The sequence below is a fragment of the Mauremys reevesii genome, linkage group 1 (genome assembly GCF_016161935.1).
Source record: "Mauremys reevesii isolate NIE-2019 linkage group 1, ASM1616193v1, whole genome shotgun sequence".
Taxonomy (NCBI): domain Eukaryota; kingdom Metazoa; phylum Chordata; order Testudines; family Geoemydidae; genus Mauremys; species Mauremys reevesii.
In genome coordinates this window covers 256,894,080-256,910,034 of record NC_052623.1, presented here as the reverse complement: position 1 = coordinate 256,910,034, position 15,955 = coordinate 256,894,080, and the positions used below count along the sequence as shown (strand labels likewise).

Genomic DNA, 15,955 nt, shown 5'->3' with positions numbered 1-15,955 from the left:
AACCAAATTAGTTTGAACAATAAGCCACCTTTAAACTGGAATAAGAGTGTCCACACAAGGATTCACACTGATATAACTAAATCAGTCTAACTGGTACAACTTTCTCATGTAAATAAGGTATAAGTCTGTCTTTCCTGATGTCCAGTCATTTCCACTATATTTTTGTAGTACTGTACTTCACTAGCTCCAACATCACATGTAGGTTGTCTGTTAACCCTTTTTCCAATGATTTTTGTAAGTTATTAATATTCCCTAAAATGCTGAATGTGATTTTAATGCAATATTCTACTGATGTAACTTTGAAAAACGATGATATAGTTGCTCATTAAGATGGAAAAGGCAGTTTTGGGGGGGACCAATACCAGGTGTTAAAAATTGGTGGTGTTCCATTGCAGTCAATGGAGCTGTGTTGATTTAAACCATCCGAGGAACTGAGCCTTTGTTTTTAACAACGCTATTGCAGGCTTCCAAGTGTTACAAAGAAAGGTAAGGCCATAACAACTCCTCTTGTGGAAAATTTCACAAGGAGGGGACAAGTTATTCAGGAAAACTCTGGTGAAGCTGGTATTTCATTCAGGTTAATTCTAAGGTGATTCTCATTCTCTCCCTCCACCAGGTAAGAAGATATTGCCTCTTTCTCATGCTCCAGGAGTGTGTACATTCAAGTGCTTTGCTGTGGTATTCCCTTTAAAGACATTACCTTCTGCTAGTTACAAAGATATTAACAAGCAGTTGTAATTATCTCCCTTGTGGCATTCTCTCTTTAGAAACTTTTCTTAACCTTTTAATATCACTTTAGGGCTTGTAAGCCTTAATGCTACGGTTGCGAAGTAGCAGTGGTTGCAGAGTTGTCATGACAATCTGCTCTGAGGGGGATCTAAGGAAAGAAGCTACCTAATAAGGATGGATCTTGTGTTCATGCAGTATTAGCTTTGATAGCTAGATAACTTCTGCTTGCAAAACTTGGAGGGATTTAATGGTCTCTCTTTCACTCAGTCACTCACACAGAGACTCATACATATGCTGTTTCTGTCTTTAAACTACCGTACACACGCCACCACACCCTTTGTCTTTTGCCTTTTAACATTTTATTATAAAAACCTTTCAATCTGCAGTTCATCAAACGATCATCTAACGTTCATCAAAATCAATCTTAATGCTAAAACCGCTTTCCCCACCCTCACTAGAGAGTAACTAATTGATAGACTGCTATCAAGGGAAGACTTGCTAACAGTACATTTTAATACAAGAAAACACAGAAATTAAGTACATTTCCCTAGAAGTCTTATGATTAATACTTTCTAACTTTTTGCTCACAGCTTTGCGTATTTTCCTCTCTCCCCTGCCCCCCCTTTCCACCTTGGAGTGAGCTATACACATCACTGGGTGTTGATAAGATCCTGGCAACCATAAGAGTGAAGCTTGAGTGGTTTGAGGAATCAGAACCCCAGACTGTGAGAATAGAGCCCTATTTACAGTTTCCTGCAGTATAATTCGTACATTATAGGCCAGATTCTCAGTTAGTACAATTGGTGCAGTTCCACTGGCTTCGGTAGAGCTACGCTGCTTCATACCAGCTGAGGATCTTGGCCCTATGGCTGAAGGATATCAGTGGAATTTAGTAAGAAATAACTTCTTAGTGGAATCCAATGCAAAATGTCCCTCTCTGCTGAGCCCTCCTCCATTATTGTTTTTTAAATGGCCTTGTTTGTTTGAGAAACATCGGGGGGAAAATTAGCATTTTATTTAAAAAGTAGTTTAATTTCAACACAGTTATGGATCAGTATATTTTTGAGAACTGAGAATATGACAGTAGTAACCATGGCTAATCTAAAATCATACTGTTGAATGCACATACCGCAATACTATTAGATCAAATGCTCTGAAGTTGTCTGGGTTTCTGGTGTGTGTGTGTGTCTGTATTTTTGTTTGTTTTTGGAAAAAAGGTCAGATTTCACACCTATCATGTTACATATGTGAAATAGAACACCCTGAGGACAGCCTGAGAGGGCATGTGAAGGGCAGCAACACTCACTGCTGGTGCCGCCTAGTGGTCAGGTGGCAGTATGGCCGGTTGTGTTCCATGCATTCCCTTTTTTCACTTCCAAAACAGACTTCAAAGAGAAACTGCAGAGCTACAATTCATTTGCAAACTTAATACCATTACTTTGGGCTTGAATAGGGACTGGGGGTGGCTGGCTCACTACAAAAGCAATTTTCCCTCTCTTGGTATTGACGCCTCCTCATCAATTATTGGGAGTGGACCACATCCACCCTGACTGACCTGGCCTTGTCAACACTGGTTCTCCACTTGTAAGGTAACTCCCTTCTCTTCATGTGCCAGTATATTTATGCCTGTATCTGTAATTTTCACTCCATGCATCTGAAGAAGTGAGGGTTTTTTTTACCCATGAAAGCTTATGTCCAAATAAATCTGTTAGTCTTTAAGGTGTCCCCTTGTTTTTTTGTGTTGTTTTTTCCTCACAGCTGCTCCACCCGGGGTGGTCTGATCTTTTAGTTACTCAGGTAACTCAGCCAGGTCCCATTTTCAAGTCCACTCCTTTCTGGGTACATATAAGGAGTCCAATAATGGGAAGGTCATCAGGATCAAGTGAGGGAGTTGGGTCTTCCCTCTTGAGTCAGACCTCATGGTCTGGACCCTCATAGTGTCAGTGTCTTCTGTCAAATAGGTTCCTGTCAAGGGCTAGGCTTTAGTACTTGTCCCATTTTAGGGAATGGTAGGGGAGCCTGGGCCCATCCTCTCCACTGGGCTCTGATCCAGGGCCCAATGGTAGGCAGCTAAGCCCTGCACCTGGCGGTACTATGCAGCTGCTTTCCTGGAAAACTTCCTACCAGTCCCCTCTTTCCCACAGGGTAAAGTAAAGAAATGAGCATAACTATTATGTTTTTGACCTTCTAAGAGTCTCACAGGTCCCCTCTTTGCAGGCTTGGTCAGGCCACTATCGCTATGCCTCAGGCAGCAAGAGCGCCTGTGTTGCTCCTTCCAGTAACTGGAGTGGAACCCGACTACCTTCTTCAAGACAACTGGGAGATACCCAGGTTGTCGGATGGTGGCAGTGCTGATCAAATACTTCTTGTTGATGGTAATTCTGTTATATCTAGGCACCTAGGGCATTGTAGTACACTGTTCTATAACCAGCTGCGGATCCCCAAGTGCTGGGGTGTTAACAGGCAGCACAGCTTGAAAGACTGACAGCTGAAGGCATTTGTGATGGACTGTGGAACCTACCTTCTCTCAGACACTTGTGTGAATCCAGCCAGAGACAGCAACAGCTGAAAACATTCCTATCTAGGGGCTGTTCAGGAGCCTATGTAAAATGAGGCAGTGGACATACCTATGCCAAGTCCTAGTGGACAATTATTTAAATTGGAGGGTGGAGGAAGAGGGGAAGAATGCATTTGGCAGCCTTATAGGAAGTCTTAGAGGAAGCTGAAGCCAAAGACGGAAGGGACTTCCCTCTGAACTACCCTCTGACTACTAGAAATATTGCTTCTAGGTCAAGATCAGCGGCAGCTCCAGGCACCAGCGCTCCAAGCGCATCCCTGGGTTGGCAAGCCATGGGGGGGCGCCCTGCCGCTCCCTCGAGGGCGGCAGTGAGGCAGCCTTCGGGGGCTTGCCTGCGGGAGGTCCGCTAGTCCCACAGATTTGGTGGCAATTCGACGGTGGGTATGCCGAAGGCGCAGAACCGGGGACCTCCTGCAGGCAAGCCGCTGAAGGCTGCCTGACTGCTGTGCTTGGGGCAGCAAAAAAGCTAGAGCTGCCCCTGGTCAAGGTTGAGGCCCATTGGTGAGGAAATGTGTACAAAGCTCATGCAGCTGCTACTTGAGTTGGGCCGGTTTTATGGATGGAAGACTTCTGTCTCCAGTGCTGTCAATCAACATCTGTTAATGATCGCCAAGTTTCAATGAAAAGAAACCAAACTGGCAATAATATTGAATTGTAATAATTAATAATATATATTATTTTGCTCCAATCTTGTGATTATCTTGTTAGGTGACTCCTTTAATCTCAAATTTATATTTCTGTCTAAATGATCAAAATTAATAGTAATACAATGAAATGGGATCTGGGTGCTTGCCACGAGAAGATCCTTGTGTACGGTCATGCTCTCTGTCCCTGATTTAAACATTTCCAAGTTGTGGGACACATCTGCTAATAGTGGCTCTAAGGTTTTCACACGATCATGCTCTGTAAAGATTAAGGACCAGATCCAGAACTGGTATAAACTGGTGCAGCATCACTGAAGTCAGTGGAGCTATGCCAGTTAATCTCAGCTGAGGGTTTTTCTGGCTCTGCAGGGACACAATCACACTGAAAATCACATTTTTGTCTGAAAATTTTCAATCTACTATATTTACAAGTAACACCTAGGAATACTGTAACCAAAAAGAGATTAGACAATTGCTTTCCCCTCTTCATTTGCTTTGTGCATTTGACAGTTCTCTGTTTATCATCTGTTTCACAGTTTGCCCTGCATAATCAGTCACCAGGGGAGCAGGAAAACACACGTGTGTATATTTAAAAGAATTTAATTTAAACAAAACAAACAAACCCAGACAGGGACCCTATCAGAAAATGGAAATTTCTGAAATTAGTCAATTTAGAAAAAAGTTGACAATATCTGTTTAATTGGTTCCGGCAGAGCCGCTAATGAGCACTGAAGACCCAGGCTTTCTCCTCTGCCATGCTGATTGCTGTTCTAGCCAGTGTAATGTTGGCACTTTTCTTGTTTTAGTCTTGTTGTCCTGAAAGCTCTCTTAATCAAAGTCTCAAAACAGACCTATCCCCATCTCCATGACAACTATCTCTCGGGGTTATAGGGGAGTAAAGTAGACTGTCTTCTGATTGATAGTACCTTAGACCTTCAGTGCTTCACCGTATTAATGGTAGCTTCTAGCTGAAGGCAACAGACTCTCAATATAATTCCAATGAGGCATGTAACATTACATGACATCATGTATTTTTTTTTAATTGGACATGAAAAGTACTTCTTAGGAGCAATATGGTAGGGTAGGGTAGCACTCTGATTTTTGGATGACTAATCAGAAATGTAATAAATGTAATGTTGATAATCAGAAGTGAATTTAGAACACAAGTTAAGTGCTCATTCAGGAGCAAAAAAGAATATGAATTTACATTTTGCAAACATGCAATTTTTGGTGCTAACTCACACTCACATGTGTTCTCCCCTATTTCTCCTGGAGTTAACAGACATTTTTTGAAGTTAGCAGTTGCATGGGCATAATTTTTCAAGTTCAACAAACCGAAAAAAAGAGAAAAGAAGGAACTCTAGAGATCCAGTCACTCATAACTGAGTGCAAATAATTTGATAAAAAGTTGAGATTAAATTTACGCAGTTTCTTAACTTTTCAACTTTCTGCATATTCAAGCAGGAAAGTCACTTTGGGCACAATTATTTTGCTTATTTCTGAACTCGGAGGGCAGTGAAGGTCCACTCTGAATTATTCTTTGATGCCAAAAACCCTTCAGTCCTCACTCATACAATACTTCAAATGGGTTTACTTGCGTAAGAGATTTAGGATTTGCCCGTAAGTCTTTGCTGCCTGATCTAAAGCCCTTTAAAGTAAATGAGAGTCTTTCCATTGAGCTTGATGGGCTTTGGATCAGGACCTAACAGAACAGAAGACTACTAAAAGTTCACTGGAGGAGCTTTCACTTGCTTTCAGATTTGTTTACTGGTTTTGCACTTGCTGTCGTTCATCCTCTTTCTCCCCTCCTCTACTCCACTTAAATTTACGTCAAGCACAGGTATATTGTTGTGATAGGTGAGGGAACGTGTCTGTCAATTTATGAATCCCTTGTTGTTTTATTAATAGCATTTATGATTGTCACTTTCTGTGTGGGTTAAAACCTCCATTTGGTAGCAGGAACAGACTATGTCTGGGAAGCTGAAACAGGGCCATCAACACTTGAATAGTTCTACCCCGCTAGAACAATGGGATTGTTACTGGCAGAGCCATTGGCTTTTAATAGCCCACTGCCCAACCGCCAACAGGGGGCTGATGCATGGGGCATCCCCAATGGAAGAAGAGAAATGTAAAAAGTGTCAGTAATTGGTTTTAAATATGATAGACTTTCTAAGCAAGGGAGACAGTCCACCCCCAGAAATAGAAGACATTGCTGGAGGAGCAGGGGGAAGAGAATCCCTGCCCTTCTCCAAGGACATGACCAAACCCAAGGGCTCTCAGGAGAGGTGAGGACTCTGACAAGTGTTTGTTGTTATTGCCTAGAACTGTAATGCTCTGTTGCTGTCTAAGAGAAAAGTGGGTGTGTGTTTAAGAAGTTCCTATGCTAAGGCCATGTACTTTGCTTTAACCACCACGGGGTCCCCAAGGGGTTAAACCATAAACCAGAAGGACCACAGCTAAGTAGGACTCTGTGGGAGGATTCATGAGTGATTGGAGAGGCTTGGGAAATCTCAGCATTGGTTTGGAGCTTAGGGCAGTGGAAGTGTGGAGTCCCATGTCCCAAAGAAGGGTTTCAGGCAGGGAGTCTGCACCTGGGAGTATGTCCAAGAGGCTCAGAGATTGAGACAGTATCTGGATTTTGCCCAGATCCTGCTGGCTTGGAAGCAGGTGGGTTGCAAAGGTTGGATCCAGTTAGTACAGTCTGGTGACCATCCACTAGGGGAGCTCAGCCAAGACTGTAACAAATTGGTGGCAAGAAGTGAGCACAGCATAGCATTGAGCAAAGCTGCTTAAAAGGGCTTTCGCAAGGAACTAAACCACTGCTTTTAGACAGAAAACAGAGAGTGGATCTTTTAGGTTGTTCAGGAAGGACGAGCTGAAAAAATGAGTTCAGGGCAGCTCAAGAGAGATGAGCTAATAAAAATGTGCAAGGGAGGAAGATGGATTTAAAGAGCTTAAAAAATCAAAGCTAGTGAATCAGTGGTGTAAGTAGATGGTACGACCCCCCCCCCTCACAAAAAATGTTCCATGACTAGAGCCCTGCGTGGATACAAATATATACTGGTGGATGCAGATATCCACGGATAGAAATTGGTATCCGCTGAACTGCAGGGCTCTCCCGGGAACCGCAGCAGTGAAAGGAGCACAATGTGGAGCTGCTGCTCCCAGGAACCAGTGCCCTGCGCCGGCAGCTCCTCCGGCATGGATGTACCACCCCCAGCCCTGTCCTTTGTAGGTGCAGTACAGACCCCAGACAGAAGATGCAGCTGCATGGAAGGGCTGGGTGTCGGGCTGTTGGAAGTACAGCTGCACCGGAGGAGCTGCTGGCACAGGGTGCTGGCTCCTGGGAGCGGCGGCCCCACGTTCTGCTCCTTTCCCTGCTGTGGTTCCCAGGAGAGCCCTGTGGTTCAGCGCATACTGATTTGTATCCACGGATATCCGCATCCGCAGGCATAAATTTGTATCCATGCAAAACTCTAAAATTCATTCTCAACAATGTGTCTTTCCGGTATGGCGTACCAGCAATGAATGTGTTAATGGTACGGTGTACCTGACCGTACCGGCTTACTTGCACCACTGTAGTGAATTGATGTTGCTGCATGAAGTCAGAGAAGTGAATGAGGTACCAGCCCCGGACTAGTACCCAATGGAGTGGTCAATTCCCTGGCACAGACCAGAGGCCAGAATGGTCTAGCTGCACCAGGAGGGAAAGAGGGACTGTAGGATGGCAGTCCCAGCAATAGGGGTGTCTAGATAAGCTGTTCTAAACTTTAGGTAAAATAGATATTCGATTAGACAGTTCATTGGGTTAAACCCATTTTTGCTCTTGTTTTGCTTCCTTCTATTGAGGTTAAACCATATTTTATTTTGGAAAGGTTGGTTTATGTCATTGTATTCACACCCTGGTGACAACTCCTGAAAGGAAGAGTAGCAAGGCTTTGGCCTGCTTGAGGAATCACAGTTGGTACACATGGTACTGTACTCCTGGGACCCAGTCTGAGGGAAGGAGACTCATGGGATTCCACCCTGAGAGAGATGAAGGTGCAGGGCCTGTCACCTGAGAGGATGCTCTTAGAGAGACTAGAGTGGGGTCAAACATGTAGATAGCCCTGAACATTGACTATTATTATTATTTATTATTGATGTGTAATAAAGGCCCCAGTCACGATTTAGTGCTCTATGTACTCCACTCAAGAAGCTTACAAGCTAAGTAAGAGTTTGCAGACTAATTACAGTAGCAGTTGATAGATGGACAGTGAGGGAAAAAGACACAGTCATGAGTACCTATGTGTTCTATATCTGTATTTCATATAGTTCTGAAATGAGGAATCTGAATCTCTGTACATCTGTTCTTATGAAAGAAACTGAGATTTTCCATTGTGGTCGTTGAACGATACCTTATTTTTGTCAGTTTTTTCCAAGTGTCATTGTAATGAAAAGTAAATGTATGTTTTGCTATCCACACCGCTTGGGAATGACACAATCTGAACATACTTTTCTCCTCTCAGGTTTGTTTACTTACATGAACACTCTTCTCTGTCTTAACAATTAAACTCAGAAATCCAATGACCTTAATAGCTTTGGGGAGAGAAGGAAAGAGAGTGTATTTCAGTATATTATTTTTCTTGTTTTGGGTTGTGTCTTGTTTAAGATCTTTTTGAAATCTTTGTTGTTCTGGAATGATATCAAGATTGCTGTAGCTCTGAGTCATCCCTTGAATTTGATATCCTGAAGCATATTGGGCAACTAGGAAATAGAGCTTGATTCTTGTACAGTTACATTGTAACAATTGGTTTTTAGACCTAAGCTTGTACCAGCATAGCAATCAAGACTTTCCTTTGACTTTTCATGCTTTTAAAAAAAAGTATCTTCAGGTATTTCTGATTTGCACAGAGAAGTTGAATATATGTTACCTTTTCCCATGTTTTAATTTACATGCTCAGAAAAGAGGAAGAGAATCTGTTTTACTTGTTCTTAATCGCTGTTGGCACTTGATCTTTGGTTAACTGAAAATGTATAAATGAATAAACTGGAAAAGAGGAATCTCTTCCCTGTTTTGTTTTGTTTTTTTTAAAGGAAGAAGGAAAACATAAAGAGAAGCACACAGTACCATGATGGAAACGTGGAAAGACTCCAAAGGAAATCTGTTGAGGGAAGTTCTCTGGCCTGTGTTATACAGGAGGGCAGACTAGATGATCACAATGGTCCCTTCTGGCCTTGAAATCTATGAATTCCACATTTATAGGTTATGTTGGATCCAATATAAAACTATGACACATGCTTTGTATTAGCAGGACAGCAGGAAACCAGAAGTTCTTCATTGTTAAAGTTTGCATGAGGAAAGGCTGGCTCCAGGGTTTTTGCCACCCCAAGCAGCAAAAAAAAAAAAAAAAAAAAAAAGAAGCTGCAATCGGTGGCTGCTCTACCGCGCCACTTTCTTCTTCGGTGGCAATTCAGCCGCCGGTCCTTCCCTCTGAGAGGGACCGAGGGACTTGCCGCCAAAGAGCCCGACGTGCCGCCCCTTCCCTTGGGCCGCCCCAGGCACCTGGTTGGTGGGCTGGTGCCTGGAGCTGGGCCTGGCATGAGGCCATATAGCTTTTAAGCCACAAACAAATTTCAGCTTGTGTAAATGATTTGTGCCAGCTGAGGATCTGGCCTCCTAGTAATATCAGAATGCTGATGTTTAAGACAGGCTGAAAAATACCTACAATGATAGTGTCAGAAAAAAAATCTTGTCATTTTTTTCTTTGTCCCAGGTTGCTGAGGATTTTGTCTCTCTCTCTTTTTTTTTGGGGGGGGGTGGTCCTAAAAATCAGAGGAAGACTATATTATACCACCAAGAAGTTCCTTCACAGATATCTCCAAATGAATGCCAGAAATTTCTCTTGAAAAACCAAACCTTCCCTGTTTTCCTGTAGTAGGCTGAGCAACATCAGGAGAACATGAATCTCTTCTGCAAGAAAAGAAAACCATTTTCCCTGCCAGATTTTAATAAATATCTGCTGTTCAGCATATGAGAGAAAAAATAAATAGTGTAATTATATGACACTCATCTTCATCCACAATTTGCTTCAATCTATTTTCCATCTGCACCTGATGTGGGATGAGTTCCAGACATAGAGCTGGGTAATTTTTTTTTCAAATAGTTTGCTGAAAAATGTATTTTTGGTTTAATTAAATTTTTCGCAAATCCGTGTTGAATTTGGCTAATAGTTATGTCCAAATTGAAAAAGTCTAAGTGGTTCATTTTGACATTTTGTAAATGAAATGTTTTGACTTTCTATTTCAAAATGACATTTTGTTTTGAAATTAGGTAGATTTGCTTAAAAAAAATTAAAGGTAAAAATACCCCCAAAATGTAACAAAATGAAACAAAAAACGGGAGGGGGGGAAGGGGGGGTGGTTTTGGTGAAATACTATTCAGTGATACTTACAATTCTCCTTTCTAGCCAACAGAGATCAGAATTCTAGTGAGATTCTGAATTCCTGAGATTTGGCTTCTCTCAACCATTCCTTATGGTTTAAGTTTTTGATTAAATGTCTGCCTCTTAGATATTCTCTTGCCAACATGGGCTTTTTTAAAAATGGCTTTTCAGGAAATTCTCCCTCCCAACAGTAACTGTTTTCAGTTTCCAGACTGAGAAGCATGATGGAGGTGCCAAGAGGAGTTTTCTGGAAAACCAGTTTCAGTGCTCCAGCACCAGGGCTGTTAGATAAAAGAAAGCAGGCACCTTCACTATCTAGGAAGATGATCTCTTGATAAATGAGAGAGCCTCAGGGACCAAGAAGTTCAGCACAGTTCTGGATCCAGTTGAATCCATAATTAGCACCCTGTGCAGATACAAAATTGTATCCTCATCCGATTCGTGATCTGCAGACCATGTTTGCGGATATCTGCGTTTGCAGATATAAAGCGGATATCAGCAGATTTGCAGGGTTTGATCCATAATTCACTCTCTAAGGGGTAAAGACTAGAAAATGTGAAACTTTAGAAATGCCTGTTCTGGGATTTTAATCAACTGCTTCAGAATGACTGGAAGAGACCCAGACTCCTGGATCTCTTGAATACAAAACAACATGAAGATGAAGTCAAGAACATGCTTGAGATATCTGTGACTAGATCTGAAACTGTAGAATTGATCCATGCTGTTATGGAGCCAGCTGAAGCTCTGAGTATTATTGTAGGGCTGTGAGGACATCATCAGCAAAGGACTTGTCTGACCCTTTCATTGTCCAACCAGAATCAGATGTCAAGCATGTTCATAATCCAATGAGGAGGAGGAAACAGGCATCCTGCTGACAACCCAGCAACAGGCAACAATTTGTTTGTTCTTTCTAAAACACTTACATACCAGGATAAGTGCTGGTAAAAGTGTTCTGAAGCTTATTTTCTTGATCCTGGAGAGCAATGAGTCCAAAAACCCTTCCTTGAGATAGTCACAGATCCTTTCAAAGGCATCAATTCATGTGCAGCAAGAAGGAAAGTGGCTTCTGCATTTTATACAGAGAGTTGTTGCATGTTGTAACAAAACATAGTGTGTTAGAAGCTTTGCATTTTCTATCCTTCCCAGTCCATGAGTGCAATATTGAATATTTTGTGATAAGGGCTGTGGAAACTCAATGTTTGGTCAAACTGTGCATATGTCTTTAGCATTCCTATCACATTGCCTCACATTTCCAGTCAAGGTATCCCTGGGTATTGCTTTTACAAAATTAATTCATTCACAGAGATAGTGGTATCTGGTTTTTCATAGGATTAGTAACTGCCAAACAATAGAAGGGGGCTGTTTGTAGAATGCTGTTACTCAAGTACTGTAGAGTATCAGAGGGTAGCCGTGTTAGTCTGGATCTGTAAAAAGCAATACTTCTGTTAGCCTATAAGGTGCCACACAGGACACAAAACTCAAGTACTGTAGTAACCTTTTCCCTTTGGATTTCCTACTTCAAATCCTAAATTAGATAAGTGGAAATTTGTCTGTCTCCTGGTTAATCTTTAGTGGACATGAACAGCTGGATTAGCAGTGTCTCCTCAGACACTTAGAAGAGAGACAGGGTTGTAATAGGGATACTGAGAATGAGATAAATACATGTGGGGAGTCCAAGGTTAGATCAGAAGAGAGTGGGGGTGCTGCACATCATGTTGGGAGAGCTGAGTGCTGAAAGCTTATACCATGCTAGAGATTAGCCAGAGCTAATTGTCCATGATTTTCATGAGCACCAACTTGTGTGGGTATACACCATACACATCCACAGAAACAGGATCCAGCCTGGACTTGCAGAGTGGTGATGACAATGTGTGGCCTTGTGTTTTGAGGATTATTGTGTTAGCTCTGCATTTTTTTTCCAGTTTCTGAGCATTCAACTCAGAAGGCCCCTACTTCCAAAATGATATATTTTACCTGTAATAAAAACTTCCCCTCCTCCCAGAGCATCGCTTATTATAAACTTTCAAAAATGAATACAGTGGAGTCACATCTTAGGCAGGGGTTAGGTTCTAAGGTCAGCGTGTAAGAGGAAAATCGCATATAGTGAAAATTGCCATAAAGTACAGTATACATAGTATACACTGTATACACTAGAACCAGGGGGCCTCAATCTACGGCACCTGTGCCAAATATGGCACGCGAGCCAATTTTTTTTAATGGCAGGCTGCAGGTCCCGGCTGCCGCTGAGCCTGCTGTCGGCCTGGGGTTCCATTCACTCTGTTGGCAGTGGGCTGAGTGGTGCCAGCAGTGGGCTGAGTGGGCCAGCGGCCAGGACCCTGGCTGGCAGGGGCCAGAGGATGGAACCCCAGACCGGCAGCCGGCTCAGCGGTGGCCGGGACCCGCAGCCTGCCATTAAAAAAAAAAAAAATCAGCTTGCACACGTGCCATAGGTTGAGGATCCCTGTTCTAGTGTATACTGTGTATACTGTACTTTATGGTAATTTTCACTATACGCGATTTTCCTCTTACGTGCTGACCTTAGAACCTAACCCCAATGTAAGATATGACTCCACTGTAGTGTAAAAAAAAATTTGGGGCACTGCTTTTTGGTGCCCCCAAATCTTGGTGCCCTAGGAGGCTGCCTAGTTCGCCTGGTGGTTACACCAGCCCTGATGCCATAGGTTTTGTTATAAGTGCATTGATGCACTCTAGTACTTTTTAGATCTAGTAATTTGTAATCAGCAAAATATTGCTCATTTTTCATTGAGTTAAGGTCCACCGATCAGAACTTTATGGAGGTGGAGCATGCCCCTGCTGCCAGTGACTGGCTGGTCTGGTTCTGCCATCAAGCTGTAAGCCGGCTGACATACCCATTGTATGGATCTATGGACCTTATTATTTTGAAGAAAGGAAATTTATAGCTAAACACAGATACATTTTCCTATTACTTTCTCATAATGTGATTACTTTTGCTTCGTGGGTGAAGGCTGCATGGTGAGCCTTTTGCTGCCACGCATGCTTAGGACTCTTAACTGGAAAAAGTAACAGAAAGTAATTCATGTTACCTTTTTGTCTGAAAAGTCATAGTTGCTCTAATGAACTACATAGAACAATCTGAGTCCATTCACCTGGTTATAGAATCCATTACTTTATCCACTTTGCATTTTTTTCAAGATTCTTTCTTTCCAGGATGGCTGCCATGTAACCTCTTTTTCATTTAAATCAGAACATGAAATTATTTTCTCTCTTATGTGGCCTTTGTTTTTCTCTCTTTGGTATGTGTCTTTGCAATATAGACCTTCTCCAACTCAGCTCAGTGTGTTCTGGCACTCCATATCTCTTACCTCCCAAAGCAGTGTTCTGACAAGAGTTTGTACTACACGTAGTATTTTTAGCTGGCATTGGGATTGATGGGCTGTTATGGTTTATATGGGTTTGCAACACATGGGATTATTTTAAGGTTTTGTGTTCCAACAAAGATGAAAAACATCATCATAGTGACTGTGTTTTGTATGTTTTCCAGACAAACTCAGAAATCCATCATTGGTAGGCGTGGGGAGGGAGGCATAAACTCAGCCAAGTTTCCCCCAAAAGTCTCACCAATCTCAGCTAACCTTTCAGGGAGCATGGGCCGAACCTCAGGTTCCGATACAAAAGGTTTGCGCAAATGTAATCCTGGCTTTAAATTGTATCCAAAGCCTGACATTAGGAAGTCTGTAGCCATTAATTAGGCATATTTACTTTTTATGTCTCTGTTGAATTCATGTTCCCACTGGAGGCCTTATGTCTAATTTGACCAGTAATATACGTTGCAAATTTAGACATGTTTAAATTCAGCAGATGCAAATAATTTGCATTTATTATTCAATAACTCTATAGTTCAGCAAATAATATTCTGTGAATAATATTGCTTGCAAAGTTTGCCATTTTCACGAACTAATTAATTGTAAGTACTTTTACTTGTGATTCAGATCCTCCTCTCCACACCTTTTTTGTATAATGTAGAAACTTACTCCAATCATTGTGACTTCAAGTTCAAGCAGCCACTAAATTGGGATTGTTATTGCCCTTATTGATACAATGCAGAAATTGTAATACCTCACTCATTTCTACCAAGAGATTGTGATGCCATAAATACAAGACTGGGTTTGTGGCAAGATCAAGCAGAAGATATTGGGCAATGGTTCTCTGCCAAGCACCAATAACCAAAATGGTACCAAAAGGACTGTCGAGAGAGACTGGCCACATACTGGAAACTACTTTATGTATAAATATTTATATATTGTATTTTACATTGTAAAGTTTGCTGTAGTGTGAAATTACCTCTTTAAAGGTCCTCAGTCTCCAGACTTCCTTTGGTCCTCATAAAGACCAGATTATGGTCTATTGACCACACCATGGTAATGTGCACTGCACAGGTGCCTAGCTAGCTACTAAATCATTCTCTCACAATGCTTTTGCCAGTTGTTGAAAGCTTCTTCCCTCAGGAGCCCACCCATATTTAAAGGGGATTTAGTCTAGGTAAAACATTTCAAAAATTTCCTTTTATGCCAACATATTGGTGACATTCAGTGGCATGAGGGATGGGGACTGGAAGCTATAAATGTACTGTGTGCTCATTAAATGAGAGAGTACCAACTGAATAGAGTACCAGTCAGAGGATGTGGGAGGAGGGGAAGATTTATAATTTTCCTCTCACCCTACCTGATTTCCAGGACATGCATTGAAAGCATTGTGGGCTCTGAGCTCCTCTTCTATCGACATACAGTGCACTCTATGTTTACAGGGCAGTAAAGAGATTCATTTAGCGTATGGCTGAGCTGGATTGTCATTGTTGGCTCTGTTGACCTTTATTGTAAGTTGCCTTGGGATATTTGTATGCTTAGGCCAGCCTATAAATAGCTATAGTATGATGGGAGTGTTATTGCAGAAAAGCGCTTTGCAAAAACAGATTGTCATTTCATTTCCAGGCAGGGAGGGAGAAAGGTATGTGTTAGGCTTGCGAAAAGAAAGGAATTCCCCTCAACACACTCCCACCCCCACAGCACTGACCGCTGAAGAAAGAACTTGTAAGATTTTTTCGGTTGTCACCAATCGGGCCATGCTGTCTTGATGTTTGCAGCCCTATAACTTTAAGAAGCCTAAGTCCTGGAGCAGCCTGGTATTATGAGAGCATGTGCTTCCACTTGAGGGATCAAAGTTAAGGGCTGACCTTGCTGCACTGTCAGGGGCTGGGGAGTGTATGGCGGAAGAGCACTCAGCCCTGGGGATCTGGGAGTGCCTTTGGCTGATGCTTTGAATAACATTTGTGGCCTTTGCAAGGAATGCTATCTCTCCTAAGAGAATTTCGGTCACATGGACCCCAAAGAGATGGGAATGAAGTGAACGGGGAAAGAAACTGGAGTATATCCCTGGCAGAGCTCACCAAAAGAGGGACAACATGTGAACCTTTCCTGCTCCCAAGGGTTACCTCAGTTTTCTGCGTTAGGTTTTCTGTTGTTTATGTGGGAGTTTCTTTTTCAGATGGCAAGCTATCCGAGTAAAGCAAACAGGGTGTTTTCTTCCTTTTTGAAGACCTT

The 15,955-nt window shown here is 42.2% G+C and overlaps 1 protein-coding gene across 5 annotated transcripts in view; it reads left to right on the top strand.

The window, feature by feature from the left end:
* The window catches only part of DGKI (diacylglycerol kinase iota), a 293,322-nt gene that overhangs the window by 85,671 nt on the left and 191,696 nt on the right, over positions 1 to 15,955 (top strand). The window lies entirely within an intron of this gene.